Source organism: Lepisosteus platostomus, chromosome 7 (genome assembly GCF_059453375.1).
Source record: "Lepisosteus platostomus isolate fLepPlt1 chromosome 7, fLepPlt1.hap1, whole genome shotgun sequence".
NCBI classification, from domain to species: domain Eukaryota; kingdom Metazoa; phylum Chordata; class Actinopteri; order Semionotiformes; family Lepisosteidae; genus Lepisosteus; species Lepisosteus platostomus.
In genome coordinates this window covers 42481344-42489046 of record NC_142617.1, presented here as the reverse complement: position 1 = coordinate 42489046, position 7703 = coordinate 42481344, and positions in this window count along the sequence as shown.

Here is a 7703-nt window from a genome sequence, read left to right as displayed (position 1 = left end):
TCTAATTTCTGCACATAGAAATCTTTAATAAAGACCACACCAGGAAACTAATCAAGTAGATTTTCCTCATGCTGTTCAAAATCATTCTCTGTATAGGTGTTGCAGTATTGGAATCGAATCTCGCCAAGAATGGAAAAGAATTGTGTTGTTGTGAAGTCTATCCTCAAATCTCTACCCAAATGTGCTCTTCGGTATTCTAACAGAGGCTTGTGAATGTGGATAATCGTGTTCTTCTGAGTGCAGCACTTGAAAAACATGCATAATGGTAATGGAACAAAGATACCTTACTGACTGGGAACATTAAACTTACAGGCTCGTTTTGGTCCTCTTAGATAATTCGGGAAAGAGACATTATTGTGCTGCTTTTTTCAGAATGTATAGTGTGTCCTGATGCAGAACCTTAGTAAAGTGACATCCGTCATGTAAAAACATGTCCCAACACGGTGGAAGAAGTAACCGTAAAGGAAAAGGAAAAGGACTTTCACTTTTTACAGTGTGATACAGGGGATCATCTCTAAGTACAGGTAATTTGAAAGAACCGGTTATCAAAACTGTAGATTAATACACAGGACAAAATAATGCACAATTTAAGGGCTCTGACTTATACACCAGCCTTTTCAGCCCCTTTTGGGTACAGCTCATTGTTTGAGAACTGTGTGGAATTTGTCCAAGATAAGCATTTAGGCATGCGTGTTTAAAGGACCACAAATCTACCACAACCAGCCTCCAGACAGGTTCGTGTAATCATTACCAGAGAAGAGAGCGATTCCCCCAGACCCACAGATCATGCACAGCAGATGCTGGTGTCATTTCTTTATTTATAAACAGACAGTAAATTAAAAGTTTGTTTTGTGTGTTTTTATGCAGTAATGAATTTACATGCTTTTCTCTGTGCCAGTTTTGAAGGCAAGGGTACCTGTGTCCTTCTGCTTCCTCACGGTCTGCAATAATTCCTGTGCTGTAGATACAGTAGCTCATTATTATTCAGGGAAGGGGGACAGTGGGTTGGCTCTCAGGCCGTGCCCGTGCATATTAACATGCCAACTCATGAATATTCCACAAGTAACCTGGTGGACCTATTTCGATGGTCACATTGGCCATTGGAACACTAGGGCTGCCACTGGCTTCTTCCTTCAGAATCAGTTGTTTAGCTATTGAACCCTTATAAGTTTTTAGGAACCTTCGTTTTCTCCTTATAATTCTGTCTAGCTGCAAATTAACAGATGAATCCATTTAAAAGAGATAAAGAAAGAAGAGTTTCTTTGCCATATGCACATGTACTCTGGATTTCTTATTCACCCCGTTCTCTCACAACATGCACAGTACAACAGACGGCACCACACAATGTACACAGAACGTTACAGAACAGTAAGTAATAAATAGTGATAGTATGTATAGACAATAAACAAATAACAATAAATATGTGGTAGCCAAGTCAGAAGTGCAGAGTGCTGATATGACATGTTGTTGCATCAAAATAGCTCACTTATTGAATAAAAACTTTAGGCTCTCATGTCCTTTATGGCTTCAGTGTTCTTTCACAGTTCTTTATTTTATCTTTAAGGTTGTATTAGGTTAAGGCTTAAAAAATCAATTGTCTTGGCTCATTTCATTACCTGTGGTTTAGGCATAAACGTAACTTTCAGCAAGTCTTTTGGACCAATCACCAATCCCACGCCTGTTTCTTTACGTTGATAAAACCCACACCTTAATTATTTAGTACATCTTTTTTTGCAAGCTTATATGAATAATGAATGAACTGACTGATGCAAGGTGCTGTAGAAAAAAATAAAACTGGGCCCGATAATGCCTTTGTATTTACAATATCTTTGCTCGCAAGCTTCTAAGTTGTTTTTACAGTAGTTAATTTAAATATTCAGATGTAACATTTTTGAAAACTTAAAGGAAACATTTAGGAAATGACCTGTAAGAGACACAAGCCTAGAGTTTTAAGGTCTGGTTTGTCTTTAAGTTTTCCACATTACAACCCTTTAGTGAGAGAACTGCAAAAACAATCCATTCACACTTCCCTGCATTTTAGAAATTTGGAATGATACTTGTATGGTAGCAAGAATTGAAACGTCTGTTAGATTAGTGTGAAAAAGCAGAACTGCAGTTTTGGGAAAAGTCAACTTTTCCAGATGTACCTACATTAATATTAACACTAAACATAGGTGTTTGACTAATACTGAAGAAAGACAATGTTTTTCTATATGTATGCACTGTAACTTTGTAATTAGGAATCTGTGCTGAGGTTGTTAGAAAAATGTATCTTGTGTTCGATTGCTTTACATAGATGTTCATACTGTACCAGTTTGTGTATTCTTAAGCGCTGCCAAGCTTTTGTGGGTGTCCCTGTCCATGTGTGCATAAATGTATTTTCTTCCTTTATCTTCAAAGTCATGCAACTGCGATATGATAAATTTCATAGGAGCCAGGCAATAGGTAGGTTTTTCTCTGTTGCTGATAGAATGATTTAAATAATATTGCAACAATATTAAGGTTTCACATGATTTTGCTATGTGTACCTGAATGTTTCCACAATCATGACTTCAGTAAAGTGATATTTTGACTTTCTGTTCTTTAACATCTAATGTGCAGAAAAGTGTCATTGAGTTTTGTTCAGACACTATTTCAGATTATTCATGCATTGCTAACCTCTATTTTATTTTTTCATGGCACCAAATATTTTTTTGTTATGCCTGTGAAAGCTGATTTGAATATTTAACCTAGGCTACATTGGGTGCATACTTAGATTCAAGGTAATCTTGTTTTGATGAGACACTGTGACACTTTTGACACTGTGATATCTTTCTAGTTTTTTCATTGCCTTGTGTCAGTGCATATTACGGTCATCAGACTTCACATGCTTGAGAATTGTTTTCTCTTTCTTTAGCAGTTGCATAGCTACGTAGTTCGCTCCACTGTGGGTCAGTATGTTTTTTACCCTGTGAAGAATCAATACAAAAAAGGAAAAGAAGAATCAATACAATTGGGCTTTTACAGCAAATAATACATTTTAAGTGAATGAATCCTTTTACCGCTGTATATATTTTTCAGGCTGTGGTTAGCCAGTGGATGTTTTTTTTGAAGTTGTGTGTTCCCTTTAAGATCAAGCCTTTGCGGTAGAAGAATTTCCACTCCTGTCGCTGTGAATGGGGCCCAGGCTGGAGCTCAGTGAGGGGCCCTGTGTTTTGTTCTGTTACACATCAATAGGGCGTCAAGCGGGGTTTGGGTCTGACAGACTGTGGATTAAAGTCTTTTACCAGATTCTGTTAACCCCTCCTTCCTGACCCGCACACTCCTGACAATAGACTGAAAGGAACACATTCTTAACTCTTCAAGTACAAAGTTGTAATTTGCAGGTGGCTGCAGCCGGCACCACTTGTTTGGAAGTGAAGCAAAGTCGGGAGGCATAGAGAAAAATGGACAGTGTGACATCCTTTTCGCCATTCATTTCCTCCCAAAATATAGGAATGACGCTAACTTGATTGTTAATCATCAAGTAATAAAATAATATCATCAGCTTATTTTGTAAAGGAAGCAGCATCTGAAAATACAGGGTACCAGCGAAATACGTATATGGGCCACTAAATGTCATAGTTGTTGTGTGACTGGTATTATCTGTCTTAATGCTTGGTGTCTTTGTAACCATCATATGTATTACAATTGGAAGCCAATTAAAAGCTTTAACAGTGTTCTGAAGCTCGGGGTGTTCCAGCAAGCCAGTGGTTTTGTACAGTATGGCTTGTCTGGATCTGGTGTAAGTGGGAGTACACTGTGTGTTATCTCCCGTTTTAATTATCTTGGTAAAAGTCATAGTGTGGTTAAACCCATTTATCACGTAGGGCTAGCTAAGCCAACTTCTGTTTCATACATACTGATTTTTATTTTTTAAATGAATGTTTAAGGACAGTGATTTGTTGGAAAAAAAAGACAACTTTTGAACTGAATGTCATGTTTCAGTGTTGACACAATTACGTTGATCCACCACCAGGATGTGCTGTATGTAAAATACAACAGTCGTAAAAAAGTGCTTTTGAAAAATTTCCCGTTGAACTATTTTTCACAATTTGTTAATTTTTAAGTTTGCTAGAAGTCGTTGGTGTTATCAGCATCTGAAAACAATAAATTGGCAAAGTGCTTTCATGCATGGTATTCCTTTATCATTGATGTTTCCTAGTTATAACATCCAGATACTTTGTTGCTTATGAATCCTTGCCGTTTCATGTGCAATTCAGTTGTAAATAAATGTTAAAAATATATTTTTGAGTGCATTGTTATGTAGCCAACATACAGCATTATAGAGGCTAAAAATGACCCTTTAGTGACATAATTGTGTAGGATTGTTTTTTTCTAAGGACATGACAAGTACACAAGTATTCAAAATAATACCTAACTATTGTCATAGCTGAAGTCATGTTAGGATTAGGTTATGGTAAAGGTTAGGTCATTAGAAATTTATGTTATTTGGAAAAATAGTGATCTTGAAAATTATTTTAGTGTATTTAGCCTTTGTGGAAGTATTGTGTTGGCTGCTATAAGATCACATTCACAGAAAGTCTTATCATATTTTGAGTCATGGTTGGAATTCAGAGCATTGTTCAGCATCACCAAGGCATAGTAACCACGCTTGAACGGCAGGAGTTAATTTTTCCTTTTAAAATTAAAACAAATGGCTAGAGTAGTTTAAACACACTTTAAACACACACAAAAGTTTAAAGTTTTAAAGTTATAGTTTATAGTCCAAGAAAGGACAGTGAAAACACTAGTTTGGTAAAAAAAAAGTGCAAATAGGTAATTCTTCTTGAATGTTCTTTTCTAGAATATGGACGGGGGCGCTGCTTGTGCAGATAATACATTGTTCTCTAACAGAATGAGTCTGAGGCCTGCTGGGCAATTTTCTCCCCTGTTTTCATACCTGTAATTTAATGAGGAATGCTCAAAAGACATTAGATTCTTAACCAACCATAGCATGCTCAGTGTAGTTTTACTAAGCCAAGCACTGCTTTCCTTGCGCACGAGGTGCAGATTTATCTGCATACATCTGACTGGTGCTTCAGCCTTAAAAGTGCAAAATATTAAACACCCACCCGTCCCCTCTTAAACATTAGACTAGTAACAAGTATGGTATCTATCTGTCCCTTGCTGGTTTTTATGCCAGTGTAGTAAGGGTGAAGGAGCTGGTCTCACCTTTGCTGCATTCAGTAATTTTCATAACTTTTTACTCTAATAAAAAAACATATAGTAAGTGCAGCTGTTTGTGATGCATTTCGTAATATATTTAGCTTTTTTAACTGAGCAAAATTGCTGTATACCAGTTAAAGGGCATTCATTTGTTATACCTTTAATTTTTTCATTTAAAATGAATAATTGCATTTAAGAATGATCATAAATATTAAGACACCTACAAAATTAAATATAACGCTGTGAGAATTAACCCCTGCTCTGCATCCTCCCAGTAGCATTTTAATCTTAGAAATTCTTAAGAAAACAGGTTTATTTTCTTTCTGAAGAAATATCACATCACATATGTTTATTTTTATGTACGTATATTAAATTCATGTTCATTTTGCATGTTTGAACTTAATTAGTGCCTATCTCCTAAAAGGTACTGTATAAGAAAGTCAGGACATTCCTTTTAATTGTTTTTCTTTGTTTTACAGGATTATTATAAGATGAATGTTAAATGTTTGTTACTGCTGAATTTTAATAGTAGTTAAAGATTTGTTATTCAGTGTAATTAGATTTGTGACTTGTGTTGCACAATAGCTGTAGATTTAAGTACAACATGACTGGCCATGGCTTAAATCATTTAATATTTGCTGTCTCCTGACTGATGTATTACATTTCTTTCCTACACGCAGTGCATTGTTCCTTTCCTGCCTCTGTAACTGAACATAAATGTGAGACAGTATTAAAGACTCTGTTTGTTTAGTAGTGCTCATGTCCTTTAAAATATTGCAGTCATGAGAAGGAAAAGCAAATTGATTCTGGTGCTCAGGTAGAATGAACTGACAGGCATATAAACAGATTAGGGGGAAAGGTAGATTTGTATTGTAGAAGGGAGGGGAGGTTGTGTGTGATTGATTGTCAGATGTTTAGTTTGGTAAGTGTCCCAAAACAGCCAGATTAAAGCCTGAAAGTCATATTTATTTTTTTCCAGTCCATGTCTTTTGGTCTTCCTTGAAATGTGCAGTGTGATTATTTTGTATATCTGTTGTACACTAAAGCAGTAAAGGAACAGTTTGATGTGTGTATCAGGAATATTAATGATGGAAGATTTTCTGTGGTTTTTGGTCTGCGTTGCTATGTATGAATTCCTTTGCAGACTAGAGGGTTGCAGACTAGATGATCAGTGACGTGGTTCCCTCAAAGCAGACTCAAATTTTTTTTACGTAGGGTTTTTTTTATCTTAGTGGCAAGCTCTAAGAGAGAACTTTAAAAGGGCCATAACCAACTTTCTTTGTTAATCTTCTACAATGGCCTTAAAAGTGAAAATAAGAAAAGTAAGTTCTCCAGGATCAGAAATATGAGCTGGAGAACTGAAATGGCCAGACTTTAGGAGAGCTGGCCTTAACTTGCATTTCAATAAACACTCATGTGCCTCTAAACACGTTTAGTGAATTTTAATATGCGAACATTCTTGATGAAAAAACGATAAGTCAATGTAACATTTTGATTTCCGACTGTCATTTTACAGTTATACAAAATATGTTTATGAAAACAAAAGAGGAAGCAAAACTTTAGTTTTTCCAAAAATAACATTTTAGTTTTTTTTAAATGTAAGATGAACCAAAATGATTACTCCTGTTTTAATGCTGATCTTTTACTGCACTACTTCTGCTGACAACAAAGAAATTGATACACTTACCTGTAGATCAAACATGGCATTGATTGGCTAGCCATTCCCAGTGTACCAAGAGTGCAGCAAAGGCAGGGAAGACAACACAAGTAATAGGGAAAACTTTTCCAGTGTGTACGAGAGGGGAAGTATGAACTGTAAATTTTCCAAGCATCCTGCTGTAATCTGGAGAAAAAGTTAATTGTGTAGTGAAATATAATACAGCCTTGGCTCTGCTGCCAGATTCCTTGCCCTTCTTGTGAACCTTCACCCCTGACCTCGTCTGGGTCGCATAACCTTGTGTGGAGTACAGACAGCACCCGTCTCATTTTAGTCACTGCTTTTACTTTTTAACAATCTGTCTCCGTAGCACTCCCAAAAATACGAGGGACGGCTCACTGTAGAAATGTCACAGAGACATTAAACAGCAATGCTGGGCATGCAGCCCCTTTTTTCTGGTCTTTTTTTTGCAAACCATTTCTTACATCTTGATCACCGATGTTCACTGGTGTAAGTTAAACCTGGTGCGATAAGCCTGTGTAAAGAGGCAAAATAGCAATTTTCTCTGGAGAAATGTATCACAGCGGTTCTGCTTTCTGTGACAAAAGCACAACAGGATGCTGTGAACCACAAGCAGGTGTTGTAAATAATTTTATACTGTCACAATGCTATTGTAATGGGTTTAATTTTACTCAAAACACTCCATTGGTAAATGTGTTAAGTAGATATCTAGACCATAAAGGTATTTTGTGGACAGTGTAACTTATTGCTGTTAATTAAAACATGACTAGGATGTATGCTTCGTGTCTCTTTTGTCACAGTATTAGAGATGGAGCACTGGACGTTGAATTTGAAATGC